The sequence below is a fragment of the Chaetodon trifascialis genome, chromosome 18, assembly GCF_039877785.1.
Source record: "Chaetodon trifascialis isolate fChaTrf1 chromosome 18, fChaTrf1.hap1, whole genome shotgun sequence".
Taxonomy (NCBI): domain Eukaryota; kingdom Metazoa; phylum Chordata; class Actinopteri; order Chaetodontiformes; family Chaetodontidae; genus Chaetodon; species Chaetodon trifascialis.
Genome location: NC_092073.1, coordinates 11,655,354 through 11,673,146, shown reverse-complemented (window position 1 = coordinate 11,673,146; position 17,793 = coordinate 11,655,354). Strand labels below are relative to the sequence as shown.

General features: G+C 43.7%; 1 long non-coding RNA gene across 1 annotated transcript; it reads right to left on the bottom strand.

Annotated features, from left to right (window-relative positions):
• Positions 1–2,374: 2,374 nt before the first annotated feature.
• LOC139346887 (uncharacterized) lies at positions 2,375–3,524 on the bottom strand. The gene is made up of 2 exons (XR_011603289.1): positions 3,139–3,524; positions 2,375–2,672 (listed from the first exon to the last, which is right to left on the bottom strand). It is a non-coding gene; the product is annotated as an uncharacterized lncRNA (long non-coding RNA).
• Positions 3,525–17,793: the final 14,269 nt, after the last annotated feature.

Genomic DNA, 17,793 nt, shown 5'->3' with positions numbered 1-17,793 from the left:
GTCTGAAGAGAGAGGATCTACTGTAGACGGTGACAACCTAATATGAGTCTACTGTTCACCACAGTGCTCACACTGTACCAGCATATGTTTCCGTCCCAACTGTCATACTTTCCTTTTATTTTACACGCATTAATTTTGCAATGACTTGACAAAGTGCCAGGTGAGTTAAGGACAGACATGTAAACTGCAGTATTTGTACAATAATCTGTATTTTCCAATTAAATTGAATGAACACAGGGAACACAGTGGGTAAACACACAGGCCCTCCTCCATTGGTCATCATTTAGCACATTTTTTTTTTTTTTTTACAGCTGAACAATAAAAATGATCCTTAAAATAACAGCAAACAGAAAATTACAGTAAATTTCAAACAATAAACTTCATTGGAAATAAAATTATTGGTAATAATGACTACAAGGAAAAAGCATACAGAGTGTATAACAATATGTCAAGGTTACAAAAAGTGTTCAAAAAGCATAAAAATGCCTAGAAACACTAATTTGGCGCAATTTGTCCACATGCTGGCTGCGATAAGTCAAGAATTGGGTTTTAATAGTGGCTGAAAGCCCAGGTTTTACTACAACAGCATACTGCAATAAAAGCATCCCATACAACAGAATGAAATGTTACAGAGAAGAATCAAAACAGTCCCCTCAAAAAGAAAAACCAGCAAATCCAAAGAACTTCTGGTTCTGGTGTGTTTGTGCTTCCGTGTACATGCATTACCAGGCACGCCACGTGTTACGCCTCTGGCTTTGTGCCAGGTCTGCACCGAAGGCAGGGCAGCTTCCTGATGCATCTGCGTATGCAAACAAGTTTGAGTGCGCGCGAACGTGTGCGCGCGCGTCGCCGGCACCCCTGCTGTCTGTGGAAGCACACGTGGGTATTTCGTGGCGAAGTTACCGTGCTCCGTCACAGGCAGGGCAGCCACGCCCCCTGGCAGATTCCCCTGAGATCTGATAAGAGGTGTGTGTGTGTGTGTGTGTGTGCGGGGAGGCACACTGTACGTCTTGTGTTTTAATGGTGTGACATTCCTCCTTAATGCAGGTGGCCCCTCGATCTGAAAACCCTTCCTCTTTAGACACTCGTCTGTGTTTAGTGCCACCCCCTGCCGCGCCCCCATCTAACCCCCCATTTCCCCGTACCTCCCACTGCACCTCGCCCACCCACATCGCCCCTCCTCCTCCGGCAACACGTGCCCCTTCTTAGTGCCAACATGCCCTCATCCCCCATCTCCCTCCTCTCTCCCCCTCCCCCCTCCACTCCTCTATTTTTCCCACGCCCGCCTCTTTCTGTCATCACATAGTAGGAGTGGTATCACCGCACGTGCCCCTTTTTAGTGCCAACAAGCTCCCCCGTGGCCCTCCTGCCTCCCCACCTTCCTGTCTTGCTCCCCCACATCATGTTTTACCCCCCGCCCAGCTCCCGCCCCCTCTTTCTCACACTGTTCATCTCATCACTATGTAAGTGGGGATACCAGGCTGTTTTGCATACGGCTGTTTAGTCCTTTGTGGCAGGCGGGGCAGCATGCGAATATGCAAAACGCTGATAGGGAGGCATTTTGTAGTATGATGAGGAAGGGGAGACGGCGGACCTGTGAAAGATGCTGCCGTGTGTGCGTATGCTTGTGTGTTTTCCAACAGATTCTTTGGCTCGTCAGAGCGATGGTTGGTACAGGAGAGAGCGCCACCAGAACCAAAGCCCAGTTGAGCAACGTGGCGATGGAATACCACCCCAAGCAGCCATAAATCCTACATGGAGGGATACTCTCATCTTCTGTGGCCTTTATTCCATTTCAGGGACAATGCAAGGAAAGGTTGTCATTTTTTTTTTTTTCAACACGCATCGTTACTGTAAATCCACACGACACAGAATCTGCAAATATCAGCGGCAAATTAAGAAGAAAGGGACGGGGAAGTTCTTTTCGCTTCCCCCTCCTCTTCACCCATATCCTTCTCTTTCCTACTTATCTGTGGCGGAGAGCCAATGGTTCATTATAATTGGCCGTTGTCATCATGCAGATGACACACAGTCAGCGCTCTGAATATCATTAGCGCCTTTGCATACCTCCGCTCTTTTTTCTTTTTTCTGTCCTTTCTTCTTGTTCCTTCATCCCGAGGCTCGTTTCGGGATTCGATATTCCAAAAGGTAATTATCATCCACGAAGCAGCCTATCAATATGTGGAGACAGCCATAATGGGGAATGAAGGTGCATGTCTGATTGTCGTTTTCTCTTTCACTGTTTCCAGCGCAAATGTAGAACAATCTCCCAGGGTGTGAGGGAGAATAGGGGTGTATTTGTGTGATTGCATTTGACTCTGCAGTGGAGTCCATTGTATATCTCTGTGGTTAAAGAGTGTTCTTTGCTCTCCTCCTCCTCCCCCTCTCCCCCTCTCCCCCTCGTTTGCATATATCAGCCTCTCCTTGGGTAGAATAATAGCTCTTAATTCTTCTCTGCAGCTCCTGCCTTCTGATCCATGACAAAAAGAAAGAGCCAGCCGGCCAATTTGCATACTCCGCATACTGATGAGGTGTGTGTTGCCGACTGCCTAATTACCAAGTCCTCCAGTCACTCTCTCTCCTCCAGCAGCTTTCGCTTTTAACCCTCGCTCGCCCATTCGCCATCGCTTCGTCTCCATAGCAAACCACTGTCGCATTCAGCATTAATTCATCTGGAGGGGCATGTAGAAACAATAGAGACACAAGGAATGAACAGAAGCATATTGCAGTGACGAGCGGTTCATTCGTTCACCTTCGTTTATTCCCCCGTCTGTGTTTATTGGCTAATTTGCGGCTCCTCTCGCTTGCGGCGGCTCTCCTTAAGCTACTCTCTTTGTCTTTGCCTTTGAAATTTACAAAATCTTACAAGAAATCAATACTTAATTGATTATTCACTTTCCTGCAGCCTCAAACGACCGGCGAGTGCACGTGCGTATTAAATCCGGCGTGTGTCTGTGTGTACGTGTGAGTGAGTCTCTGGTAGATCCCATGGTATTCCGAGTTCTTTCGAGGCAGCAGGCGGACGAGGTGGCAGGGAGCTCTGAGAGAAACACTCTGCAGCGTCAACGTGAATGTGTATGTGTGTGAGTGTGTGTGTGTGTGTGTGTGTGTGTATGTGTGTGGGCATATGAGACGTACCAGGGTCCCGTCAATTGCACCAAAGCCAAGGAAGTTCCAAGGTTTGAAGAGGGTTTACTTCTTTTTGCTCAAACTGCAACAACCATCCAGAGGAGGGAGAAGCATGGAAAGCAACAACAACAACAACAACAACAACAACAATAACAATAACAGCAACAAACCAACACCAGCCTGCGGGCACAGGAAGCATAGAAGGCTCCAAGCCGGATGTGGAAAGGAGTATATCCTAGTTTTCGGGGCTTTTTTTGTCCTCTTCGCTGCCCTTCTTTGTTTTCCGTCCTGGCTCCGAGAAGAGAGCAGGGCAAGATGCCACCTGGACCCTTTAGAGAACTCCGTGGCGAAGTGGGCGCGGAAATAGGGGCGTGAAGAGAGGGGCGTGAGGAGGAGGAGAGAGAGGGGTAAAGGGTGCCTGGCGCCTGCCTCTGATATGCCATAAGGATGGCAGGCACGTAATGATAGCAAATGTAGAGCAGATTGGCTTGGAGGAGAAGAAGGAGGAGGAGGAGGAGGAGGGACAGGGAAAGGGGGAGAGACAGATGGCAAAGCTGGCCTGGTGCCAACGATACCAAGACATGACGACGCAGGGAAACCTCCCCCTACACTCTGACACTTGTTGCTGTCTGTGTGTTTATGTGTCAGGATCACATGTGAGGACACATACTGTGGCAGGAAATTCCCTCAGCAGCCCGTGGCGTTTTACTTTCACCATCCCGCCTCAATGGGGCCAGTGGACTTCTCCTATCTTTTATCTGCGATGGAGTGATGATAATTTTATGTTTCAATATCGCTGCATGCATTGGGCGAGATATTTAAGCATGTATGAAAGCCTACAGCAAAATGAGGGTGAAAGATAGAGGTCTGGCCTCCAATTTGACCTCCATTTATGCAACGTGGCAAAGGTCAAATATCGACTCTCGCAGCATATCTGTTTTCACGGCCATCAAAAATAGATGTTGCAACCCTCTTCAATCTTTTTTTTTTTTTTTTTTTTTTTTTTTTTTACATAATGACATTTGAGTTGTAGAGGGGGGAAATGAATGTGATTTTTGTCTCACAGTGTTCAGGAGTAAAAACTGCTGGCTTGTGTTGGTTTATGACAAGAAAAACGGTTGGCAGCTAGATAGAGTATTATGATGTTCATATTGAAATGTGCTGAGCAAACATCTTCCTGCACCAGCAGACGTGCTCTGTGTGTGTGAGAAAGAGAGGGAGGGAGGGGGAGAAATGTATTTGTGTAGTGTTTGGGGGGGGGGGGGGGTGGCGGTGGTGCAAAATACACACTGTACTGTATTCTTGCTTGTTTGAATGTGTGCCAACGAAGCACACTAAAAGGAAAAGCATGCATCATTTGAAACCTGCCATTGAGGTATGCTGATTATTATTGACAGGCTGGTACATGGGACACACAGAAAAAGAGGCTCAGACAGGCTGCAGCACATCCAACCTGTTTTGAAATGGCCACGGGATTGAAAATGTGTTTAATTTTCACGTTTAACTTGTTTTGCATGATTAGCAGCAGGGAAGGGCGCGGGCGTAGACTAGGGAAAGCTCTGTCGTCTGCTGATAGAGTAATGTTATCATGTATGTTTGGGTAACTGGATGAGGAGGGGTGGGGTGGGGGGGTACCCAAAATCAATCACCCTATTTCAATAAGAACAATCAGAGCCCGAAGATGGAGCAGAGCCACAGATAGAGGGGAAACAGCGAGGCGATTTGACTTGCGAATCAGGCAATGCATATCTGCATGCTAATTACGTGACAAGAAGGGGGAAAGAGTGGAAAGCGCCCCCCATGCGCCAGACAGAGAGAGGGCGAGGGAGGAAAGACATAGCAGACACAAGAGAGAAACAAGGGGGACGAGCGACTGAACAAATGGACAAACAAACGAAGGAATCAAAGGGAGCTATAGACGAGATGGGCAATTAATTCCCCATAAGCCTTTGCTCTACGGCATTTGATTTTCTTTGGAGACAAATCGACACGCACGGAGATGGAAGAAAGGAGCGAAAGCAGAGGACGAGGGTAGGGACTGGAGCGGGGTTGGGGGGCATCCGAAAATTAAAATTATTGATTGATCTTAGGGTGCTGGGGGTTGTAGAGCGGAGGGCATTTTGAGGATGTAATTAGAGCGGACTGGGACCAAGGCTGGAATGATAATAGATGACGTTGGAATTCACCACAGCGATTGGCCATTAATCTCCATTAACGCCGACCAGGATATTAAAAATTCTAATTGGAGGGACAAAAATGATGTGGATGGTGTGCGTACGCATGTTTACAAGTGTGTGTGCCGGGATGTTGATCTTGGGTGGCGATAATTGCCACCATGGGGGACTTGTGTCCTGAGGTACAGTATAGTACATCAACTGCATTAGTCCGCTGATTACACTTATGAACTGTTGACGATGCAGCACTGAGTGTAATGTCGTCTCATTTCCTTTTAATAGGATGATATCAACTCTCATTTGTGGTTTGGGAAGAGGGATTTGGATAACTTAATTTCGTTTTTGTTTTTTTGTTTTTTTTTTGCCTTTGTGTTTAAGTGTCTGGGCGCACACTGTAGTATGCATGAGTGCATGCATGTGTATGTTTGTGTGGAGTGGGTGATGACAAAGCTACAATATGAGTTTGTCAAGTTTCCTATTCAAGTTACTTTGACTTGTTATTAAAAGCCAGTGTATGCATTATTTTTATTATTTATTACTTTTCATGAAAAAATACTGTATACTTGTGTAATCTATGCCATAAATACATTGTATGCTGTCTGTATTATACACAATAAAATTATTCTTACGTGCCTCAATGTCTGTGTGTGTCATTTGGTGGTACCAGATTAAAAAAAAAAAGAAGAAAACTTCATTAATAAGTGAAGTGCTTCAACATGTGCACGTGGTAAGCCCCTGCTTTAGAGAATCCAAAGCCCCCATGGGTGCTGAGATGTGGTCAGCGGATCTGCTGTTTGCAGTAAGTTACATCAGTCCAGACTGAGGAACGCCGATGACAGGCCAATACTGTGTTTATCAATAGCTCCACCACCTTGCATGACTGTGCTGTGACACTGTCAATAGATTATGAAATCTTCCTGTGTCAGCTGTTCAATACTACAAATTGCTTGTGTGTAGTCAGCGCGCACGCACGTGCTCATGTTTGTGTGTGTCCATGACGTAAATATGCAAGAGGTTAATGCATATGTTCCTGTAATGTCTCCAGGTATTCACTCTGCATGATTAGGACCTGTCCTTGAATTAGTAAGATGAAAGTGCAACCCTGAGCTCCGCCGCCGTTACACACTCATATTCCATCACACACATGCATAGATATTGCAGCCTATATGCGGACAATCATAAAGATCTCCTGAAATGAAGACATACACACACAAGCATAATAATGAAAAACATTTCACCTCTGCTGCTAATTCACTGTTCATTAGTGAGAAAGGAGAATGTAACCACTTGGAGGTTGTATGCTTTTGTGTGTGGTGTGTGTGTGTGTGTATGTGTGTGTGTGAGAGAGAGAGAAGGCCAGTGTGATGTCATTACGTTAATGGTCTTTCACTGGGGCTAGTCATTAAATGAGGATATTAAAGCAGTAGGCTGTTTTTATATGCATGGAAGGGTGATGTGTGGGGGTCACAGTTGCTTGAAGTCATCATTCATGCATGATGGGAGGACACACAAATACACACAGGGACACAATCACACATATAAATGAGCAAAAATACATACGTAAGGGGTCACTCTTGAGGAGAAATGTGTCAACTTGTTTCTCTCTTTTTCTCTAACCTGCACAAAAACAGTGACAGAACACTCACTTGCCCTCATTTGAGTGTTTTTTTATGCATATATGGCCTCCTTTTCAAGCCAGATTGATCCTGATATTTATGAGCTGGGCTTGACATGCATATTATTATTATCATTACTGTTATCATGCATTTTGGGGGGAGGGAAACAACACAAGGCCGGGCAGAGGCGGTGCAGAAGCAACGGCTATCACTGCTCCAATCATCAGATTGGTCTGATTTCTGATTTATGCAGACCACACGCTGCCTGAGATAACGCCCCTGGAGGCGCTGGGTTGTAAAAAATTGTTTTAGCCAATTGATTAATCAGGGCTGGTCATATGTGAGTACTTCATTTGTATATGTGCTTAGAAGGCAGAGGGAAATGCGTGTTTATCATGTGTCTGCATCTGTACGGGCATGCTGCTGTCTGTCTGGTCTTGGATTTGGTGAGGTGACCTTGTATAGCAAAGTGAGACGAGGGATTGGTAGATAGAGGGATGGAGGAGGAGGCAGACAAGGCAGATAACATTAGGTTATTGTTTGTTACAATGTCTGTTATATATATGTATATATTTTAAACTGGTCAGTCCTAGACAGGTTACTCTTGTACATCAGGTCAACCTGATGTGACTACTCGCAAAGGATAAGCTAATTTGTTTAATTTTGTTTGTTTCAGACTCTAGTACATAACGAGGATCTGCCACGTAACTATAGTAAAAGTAACAAGCTTGACCAGCGAAACACTTACATTAACAGATGTTAGGGTGAATACAGAGTTGAGGGTGGGGTCTGCCAATCCCTGCAAAGAAAGCAGGATTTGTTGGACGCCTGACAGAAGTTCTGCCAGTGAGGCCAAGCTCAGGGCAAACACAGTGTTCTGTGCATTCGTAAGAATGTATTCAATTTCTGGTGGAATGACTAGTTTCCACTTAATACACTCTGCCTTTGATCAAAGTGGTGCGCTGAATGTCAGGTCTGATTCAGAAGAAAGATACAGTCTAACCTGCGTCTCAGTTTGTGGTCCTTACATAAAACTTGTGTTTACCAGGTCACTGGTGCTATAACAAGGTTTTATTCTTCTTATTGTGTTTGCCCTGTTTGGTCAAAGCACATCTGGGGGTTAATGTGTTTCCTTAGGTAAGATGTAGTGAGGCAGAAATAGCTTGTTGATGCCTCAGATGTATTAATTACAGTAAGTATTGCACCAATATATACATGCAAGTTCTGTGCATACACAGCACACACATACATAAATACTTGCACTTCTATCCTCGTGAGGACACTCATAGATATAATGCATTCCCTGGACCCTTACCCTAACCTTAACAATGACATCCAAAGGTTTACACCTACCATAACCTAATTCTAATCTAACTCTAAAAAACCAAGTCTTAACCTTCAAACAGTCCTTTGTAGCCCTGAAGTCTGGCCAAAATGTCCTCACTTTCCAAAACTGTCCCCACTCTGTTGAATAAAAACTGGTTTTGGTCCGAACTATGTAGCAAGTCACACGCACAAGCAGACATTCAGAGTATGATGGAGGTCTATGTGACATTTCAACAGTGCTCTTAAATAGGGAAATGAAAATTTTAGTTTGAAAACTACACAAAAAAAAACAAAAAAAAAACAACAGCTGGACCCGAGGTCAGCTGAAACTTTCCGCAGCAAAATACGCAATTCAGTCTACATTCAGTTTGGAAAATTTAACTGTCAGGAAGGATTGTGCCTTAAAAATGTTAAAGCTAACATCTATTACAGGCCTGAAGCATTAAATGACTTCTCCAACATGAAAGCTGTTTCATTTTGTTTAAATACAGGAAGGTGTTTTAAAAGAAAAACATTTGGTTTAGACTGTCACCCTGTTCTGAAACCTCTCGCCACATCACTGAGTTGAAATATTTTTTGGGAAAAGACAAATTGGACAAAAATTGGACACAATAATATAATAATCAGTGCACTTCAGACTAACTTGTGAAAATAAGATTTGCTTTGGGGCAAAACACTTTTCAATTAATATTTAACAACGGTAATAACTAATGAGTGCCGGAAATGCTGGAACCAGATGTTTTCTATGCAACGGGAACAACATAATAAAGAAGTCGCTTACCTTGATGACGTGTTGGGAGTTAGAACAAACCGCCGTCACCTTCCCCACTTCACAGTGGCTCCCTGCAACGTTTAGAACTGATCAGCAACCCAAAAAAGCATCAAAAACATTCCCAAATCATTACTATCTGACAAAATGTCAGCACCATTGCTAACCTTTGTAATAAAGGCTGCACTTCCTGCAGCTTCCGCAATATCTTTCCTGTGATTCCCCAGTGAAAGGCTCTGAATGTGAAGCAACAGCAGCTGAACAGCAGTCAGCTTCATGAGAGGCTCAAGATAAGACAGGTCACATGGCCTCACTGCTGAGATTAGCTTTCTGTATTTATTGTCATTACAAGATTTTAATTAAAACCAGTGTGGTATTGATGCCACCCATCGTTTCCTTCAAGAACGTTTGATGGCTGGAGTTTGGTTTTACCATTTGCTGCCATCTCAGATGGAAACACAACTTGGTAGCGTTGCTCATATACTATACGCTCTGAACTGCAACAGAAAGTAATGAGCAGCAGGTCAGAAACTGATAGCTGGTTCTGTCCTGAGCTAGAAACAGAGCAAGACAGTGGCAAAATGGCTACGAGCAAGGGCAAATATCTGCCGCATGCATGCATGCCGTCCTCTTTCTCATTCTGGTATCATTTAGGTGACTGCAGGTAAATCTCTGCAATACGGCACATGACTGAATGCAATATCTGACTGCAATAGCATGTGTCCTTGTGAAGGAAGGTAGCTCATACATGCAGACAATCCAACCTACAGACAGATTTCAGGATTTGGGACCAAACGCAGTATCACTGAAGCACAGCTAAAGGGCCTGTAGCTGGCCGTGGCCAGGCTGAAGGAACCTCTGCCGAGGTGATTATAGATTCTGAAAGCAGCGCTGGACTCTGAGGCAGAGATTATTATAAATTTGGTCATTGGCAATGAGGACACTACAGGGGAGAGAAAAACAAATATTAGGCCCCCTTCAATGCTGGGGCCAGTGTGAGCTGTTTTCCATTTTAATGCATTATGTGTGTATAAGGGAGAGAGGGGAGATGAGGTTTTTTTTCTCCTCTATGTGGGTGTGTGTTAGATTCAGCAAACTCAGATTTACATTTCCCTTGCACTGCCTGTGAAATGTTTTCAGACGTGGGCAGCGTGACTGCAATAATATATAAGGCTCGCCCTCTTGCGCTCTCTCCCCCTGTCTTTCTTACACATACTTACATGCACGCACACTGCAGGCAAAGACAGTTTGAGAGAATGAGGATGAGGGAGCGCGGCCGTAATTACCAGCCGTGTGAGAGAAATGGAAATTCACACTTAGTCTGATTCTGCGGTTAGCTTTCAAGCCACTCCTTCACTTAAGCTTATATTGACACACTGACTTAAAGCGAAGGTCCCCTGACGTCACGCAGTTAAACACACGACGGACTTAGATTCCGAAAGTTCATCATAAGAAGTGCACTCTGTGCTTTGCAGAAATTTCTTGTCAAATTATGTTTCCTTCTGTCAATTAAAATTACAGAGAGGAGTTTTCAGATTCTTGGGATTCTTGGGATTCTTGGGATCTTTTTCTTGATTGTGACAGCAGCTGTGGTGATAAGCAAGCAAGGCTTTGCTGTTTTCCAATACATTAACACAGGCACTCGGCATGGACTCATTACTAAATACCTTTCACAGTTATATACTATACTTGCCTACACTGACCTGCAACTTTTTTGTAAGATTTAAGCAGCAAAATGCTCTCAATTATTCATATTATGTTTCATTTTTGTGACTTTGCATTAATTGAACCTTATAGCCAGCCTAAAAACGGTGTATTTCAAGTGAATTTGTCCGTTTAATCATTGTTGATTATTTGCCTCCCTCTAATTCTGCACGAGCTGCATTGTTTGCAGCTTGTCGTGAGAGTAAATACATTGGCTTTTTCGTGTTGGCTCCAATATATCAAAAGACTGCGTGAAGCAATTAAAACTGAAAATGTAATATCAGCAGGCATAAAAAGATTGGCCCCATCACTGGTGATTTAATTGCATCCCAAGAGCTGCTGGACGCCCTGCATGTGTCTGCAGTGCATTATTTCAAGGCAGTTTACTGTATTCACTATATCGCTTCTATTTGTTGGCGTTCAGATATTTCACCGGTGGAAAGGTTGTCTATGCCCGAGGGGTTCGGATTTGCAAGGATCTATCACACAACCAAAATCACACCCATAAACGATCTACACATCCATCTATACATTCAAAACTTACCCCGGGGCTGTGTGCCTGCATGAGCTTCGTCTAAGCACTTTGTCATTTTAAGTGTAACACAGGTATTGATTCCATAGGTTTGATTCTAAATGCAATGTTGTCTTCCTCCGAGAGTTGATTAAACCCTTTTGGTATTGATGCACCGGGTCTGTGTGTGTGCGTGTGAGGCAGAAAGTGTGCGGCTGAGACAGAAGCAGAGACAGTTTGTGTACATGCATGCATGCGTTCATTGACAGAAGCATTACAGAAAGCCACGACGTCAGGCTCGTGTGATCTAGAATCATAGTCCCTCTGACTGGAGGATCCTGGACCAGGGCCTTCAAGCTCAGGGTTTATCTCGCCTTTAGTCAAGTCACATTCACTCTGCTCTCTGTTCTCTTCTCCTCACTTGTCCCTTCCTCAAATCAATGCTAAGCCAGTCAGCACAGCAGCCATCAGTCCTGAAGCGGGACTTCAAACACACTTTAAATGAATTTGACGGCCGACTTGTTTGGTGTGACTTAATGTCATCATAATCACAGCAGAAGAAGTAGTAATAATGGTTTTAGTAATGGCAGAAATAGCACAGATGTAGTTTTACCAGCAGTACTTGAACTATCTTTGAACAAAATGGTTATTTTCATGATTGATTAATTAATTATTTTCCTCTTTAACTGATTAATAGTTTGGTTTTCTCAACTTAGCAAAAAGTGGAAAAATGCCTACTACATCTAGAGCCCATGGTGATGTCTACAAATGTTTTTTACCTTGTCAACAGAATCAAACCAAAGATCATACAAGGAAAAGGAGAAAATCTTCACATTCATCATGTTAAAAAATGATTTAAACTTATTATTTAACTGTTTGCAGGTTAATTGTCTGCCAGTGAATTAGTTCTTCAGTGTGTCCACAAGCTTTGAAATTGTAATGTGGAAACACAGATGCTACAGAGAAGATGTGTTTTAAATAACTTTCCAAACTAATGTAAGCCACCCTACGTGGACAGCAGCTAAGACACATGGAAGCAAAAACTTGATTTTCAATACGTGAATAAAGAAAAGATTTCTTACATTCAACCCAACATTTACTTTTGTCCGCCAAGTTTCTGCACATATAACATCGGAGTTGCCAAGTCATAGCGGCCTTCTCTTTCACTTTTCCCAGATGTCTTACAGCTCACACACTAAATATTTACATTATATTTCTGAATATGCCCTCCTTAATGGCTACAAGATGAATACCAGTTCTTAACTGTGCGGCTAAGGATGGCTAGCTTCGGGATAATCCTGTAATATATGGAAATATACAGATTTTTGTCGGGTTTTCTAGGGTTATGCGAGTTAGAAAGGAGGTATTCCTCTATCAGTAAACCAGCATGTTAGTGCAAAGCCAAATACCGAGTCTCAGGAACCTAAACACATAACTTATTATCAGTCCACTACCTTTCCCCCTGTTGTCCAAATGTTTTGTTTACTGGGATCTCTAAAGGGAACGGGAAATAAGGGTATGTCAGAAACGGGGTGGGGGTGTGGGTGGGGGGGGCTCTTTAATGATAAGGAGAACTCAACTGCATCTTGTCATTTATTCAGTCGCCAAAAAAAATCAAAAGACCACCTTCACACAAGCACTAAACTGCACCACAGTCATACTCAGCGCATGCATCTCAGTGATAACAGTAATCTCTGGTTCACAGTGCAGGCTAAATAAGGGCACATTTCATGGGTCAGTAAATTTGTTGTTAAAGAAATACCATATGTCACTGAAAAGCAACGTGGGATTTTAATTTTGGTGCAAACATAGATGAAGGGAGAGAAACCAAGAGAGAAATAGAGCCTCTGTGTATATCAGACTGACACACGCGCACAAACACACACACACTAACATGCACCTACACCTCGCCCAGGTCCCCGAAGCTAATTAAAGGGAAGGTAGGCGAGCAGAGATGTGATAACTCTGTGAATCATGTAGAATAGTTGTAATGGGTGACCTTTTTTTCTCTCCCCATGCGGCAGGCAGAAATCTCATTTGAGAGTGAGCCATTCCAATTTGCTGCGGCGAGGCAGGTGTCAAAGTCTCAAGCAGGCAGAAAAACATCCCTTGGTGCTTCTCCTTTGTTTGAGATCATGTGATGCCCCTGTGTGAAAATGCAAAGAGCTGCAAAGTCGACTGGAACCGGGCTTGTATTTCATCTTTACATACTTCTCTCGTTCCCCTTTTCTTCTCCTGCACTTTGGCTTAATGTGAAGAAACAAAGAGTGTTCTCTGTCTCCATGTTTTGTGTATAAAAAGGATTATGTTAGTGATCAGAGCAAACATGAGAATTATAAACACAGTCCATCTTCATTAGGCTGCAGGCCAGATATTACTGGGCTGGACAGCCTGGAATGTTTGGTCGTCCATTTAGCCAAGGGCAGGAGCAGGAGGGCTGCTGTGCAGGGCTCCAGCTCCCTTTGATCCTCTGCAAGTGTGTGTGTGTGTGTGTGTGTGTGTGTGTGTGTGTGTGTGTGTGTGTGTGTGTGTGTGCAATGCAATTTCACAACCCAAGTACACCAGCTGGTCCACGTTAAAGTTCCAAGGTAACCATGGCGCCCCACGGCTGGTGGAGAGTGTGTGAGTATGTGTGTGTGTGTGTGTGTGTGTGTGTGTGTGTGTGTGTGTGAGATAACATGTGGTATACGTTTGGATGCGCTCCTCCACCCTTTCCCCCCCTTTGGCTTTGACTTTCAAGGAGTTTCGACACTGAGCTTTTGCCTCTATCAGGTAAACAGGATACGGGTCACTGATAAAACAATACGTGCGCACACACAGCCCACCGCCATGGGAGGATACATGTGTATTCCCCCAACCACTGGATACCTGGGGTAGGGTCACCTAAAATAGTTTCCTACGTATCACTTTCAATTGCGATTTTTAGAATCACATGGTGTAACGAGTGTTTGAGCAGCTCTGCCAAGACATACCTCCAGGAGAAACACAGATACACGAAATATACACAAGGCTGGAGTTAAGTACCGTTAATACAGAGGAGAGTCACGTTTAATCAGTTTACATGATTTTATTTGTGAAGTTAGGAAGCCAAGTTTGCCTTATGGTAGATTTAACGTGACTGTATTGTCTCCATCAATGACAAACATGAATATTATAGTTATGAGGGAGTATCAGAGGGGAACTGTGCATTACTGGTAAGAAAACAGAGCCTCTACAAGGTGCTACAAGTTGTGTTATGTATAAGGCTGTTAAGAGTCAAATCTTACAAACTTTAACATTTTGCAAAGCGCAATATCTGCATATTATCTTCTATTTATTTGCGTTGTGCAAGACTTCCTTGCTACCTGGAAACACATGCATTATCCTGCAAAGGCGCACGTCTGCGGCCTCCTCCGCCATACGTTGCATTCCATAAGCTTGTCTCCAATAACAGCATTGTCCGTGCCTCTCATGTTTCATTGCCTTCCACAAATATTTACTCGGAAAGAAAAATGAATCACAACAAGAACAGCTACTCCGTAACAAACTCGTATGTGCTCCAATTAAAAAGAAGGATTTAAGACGTGGTCGTATCATTTTCTGAGCGGACCACAGCAACCGCCGCCGTAACAGCGCAGTTTGACACAGACGCATGCGTTCATATTCATCTGAGAAATGCTAATACTTCTAAAGAAACACCCGTACACATACGGGCTCAGATTGAAAGCAGAGGAAATCAAAAAGCTTTATTTCTTTGAGAATAGCTCACAATAATGCAGCAATGTTTGGTCCTCCTTGCAATTACTTTCCTTTCTGCCTCTATCTTTCTCTCTCTATTTCTATATATGTGATTGGTGCAGCTGTAGAGCTGCCATGATGATTCAGATGGGAACAATTTGAAAAGATTGGATGGGAGAAAGCACAAAACAATTCTTATAAGTCCGCCTTGCGACTGATGACAGTCTGTGTATATCTGATTACCAGCCCTCTCTGGCCGTAGACTCAACCAGGGCGTCGGGAGCTCAAGAGGTGTTCAAATTCACGGTTCAGGTGAGATTTCTGGTCCCAACTGCAGCACCGGATGATAACCAGAAGCTCAGAGTAACACAAGGGGAATATGTTCATATTTTGATAGTATGTCAGAGCAACTCCTGAAAATTAAGTTATATTAATGTAGCTGAAAAAGGATACTTTCATGTTGAGAATTCATATTTTTTAATAAAACATCAGATGTTGGCTGCACGCGTTGGAAGAACTACTTCTGCCTCATTAGCTCTGAAACGTACAGTGTGTACATACAAGCCAAATTTGTGTTTTCATGCATCATGTTGCTTCCTCAGGTGCATCACCGCGGTTGCGACTGCATAAAAAAAAACCCCTGGTGGTCTACCCAAAGGATGCCACTTTCAAAGCACAGTGAGCACAAACATGCAATACCCCTCAATCCCTGCTTCTACTGAGGCTTTCCACTTCTTTTAGTAAACAGCCAAAAGCCTCTGCCTCCTCAATGGCCACGAGCTTTCTGCAATGATGAAAGGGCTTTTAGGATTTCTACCTTTTGCATTTTAATTGCACATGCTGCACCTTTACAAGCTTTTTAAACTGTTTCGCGAATAAGGAACCAGGCAAATCCCCACCGCCAGAGCTGCTGTGACACTTTGGAGATCGTAGCGCGTTCCCAACGCTGACAGAAAATGCGGCAAAAACACAAAAAATTAACAGTTAAACTCCTCGCTGGCATCGATGAAGATGTTTAATCTTTTCTTGAGATGAAAAATCAGCCTGCTATCAAGCTGTCCACTGTGGAGAGAAAAATCTAATGAAAATATAGTGCTACATATTGATAATGATATTCTGTGTCTTTCTATCCCCACCTAATCAGAGGTGGAATACGGCGCAGAGTCTCCCCTCTCTCCTGCCGTGACAGCCACAATTCATCACAGCTTTAATTTAGTCTGTTACTGGGGTGTCGATAGGACGAACGCTGCCTGGCGACCCTCTCGCACACACACACACACACATGCACATCCACGCACGCAGGCAGGCAGTTGCATGCTCACACACGTCCATACACAACATGGCCACTCTTATGACCCTTATGGAGAACCGTCTATCCCCAGCAGCTCATCTTTGTTACAAACACGCACACACACACATACATACGCACTGAGGCCCACCTCCTCCCACCCATCCAGGAGAGGATCTATCTGTTGTGCGGTTGGCTGTGGCCCCTAGCTCAAGGCCCTTCTCCCTGGATGTATCATCAGTCATTTAAAGCAATTAAGCACTTCTCAATGAGAATAGCCTGCTCTTCCTTGAGCAAGACGGAGAGGAGCGATTCACAAAGCCATTTTCTACCAAATCCTATTAAAGGTGGGGAAGGGAGGGGGGAAAAAACGAGGTTGAAGACTTAAAATGGAGGGCTTTTATTTAAGGACTATGAGGTATTACAGGCCAGATTACTCTTGGCTTATGTTCCTAGTCTGGGAAATTACATTCCCACTTTTTTTTTTGGAGTGCCCAGGCTTTGGAGTCGAAGATGAGAATCACCTTAAGTCTCTCTCTTGTTTTTCACTTCTCCACTTCAATGGCTTGTTCTTGTTCTTGTTGTTGTGTTTTGCTAGAAAGATTTCTGTTTTCCACTTTTATTGGCACCTGCTGAGCTTTCAGATACCTCTTGGGGTGTGTTTTTAGGGCTGGGGTTTGTGTCAATTCTATCCGGTTCTTACAAGGGAAATTACTTTTTCATTCCAAGATCTAGTCTTAATTATTGATAGCAAGGGAAAGGCATGAGCGCGAATTTCAAGGGATAAAACTGTTGTGCTTCAATCTCAACAGGGTTTAAAATCATACACCATATAAACACAGCCGCGAGTCATCACATAAATAAAAGCACCGACAGAAAACATAGCTTTGTTCTGATCATGCTATTCATTCTCTACCTCAATTTCACGATTCCTTTGTTTCCAACATACAAATTTAAACATGAAGAGGCTTAAGTTACTGAACGTTAACCTGACTCTTTTCTTATATCCTTCATCCAGTGGGGTTAACTGCTAATCATGCAGCAAAAATTCTTAAATCGCGCTCCAAGAGCAGGTAGAGTGGGAATAAAGACGCACATTTTGCTAATTTAAGGCGGACATTGCAAAGTGCATCGTAAGTGGCATAATATTTCACCTAGAACATGCTAAGCTAATGCTAAATAGTTGCATTTTCACTGCAAGTCAAAATAGACACAACATTGATGGATTCTCCCAAACCTGCCGGTGCACATCTGGACAGGACAGACTCGCCACTACGCCAAAACATCAGTGGAATTCTTTACTGTTAAAAAAAACCTTAAGTTGTTGGAAAAATGCTTAACTGGTTTGCTGCCATGAAGGACAAGAGAATGAAGATCTTACTCTCCCCTTGCTCAGGCTGCTGCTGCGGCGGCTGTGTGATAAACATACTGAGCAACTGCTGACGTGCTTTCTTAAATGGATTGTGTATTAATTGCCTTGATTTTTGCTGCACACTTACTCAACACACAAACCCAGCAAGCAGCAAGTACAGGGTCACATGGCTTCAAACACATTGGCA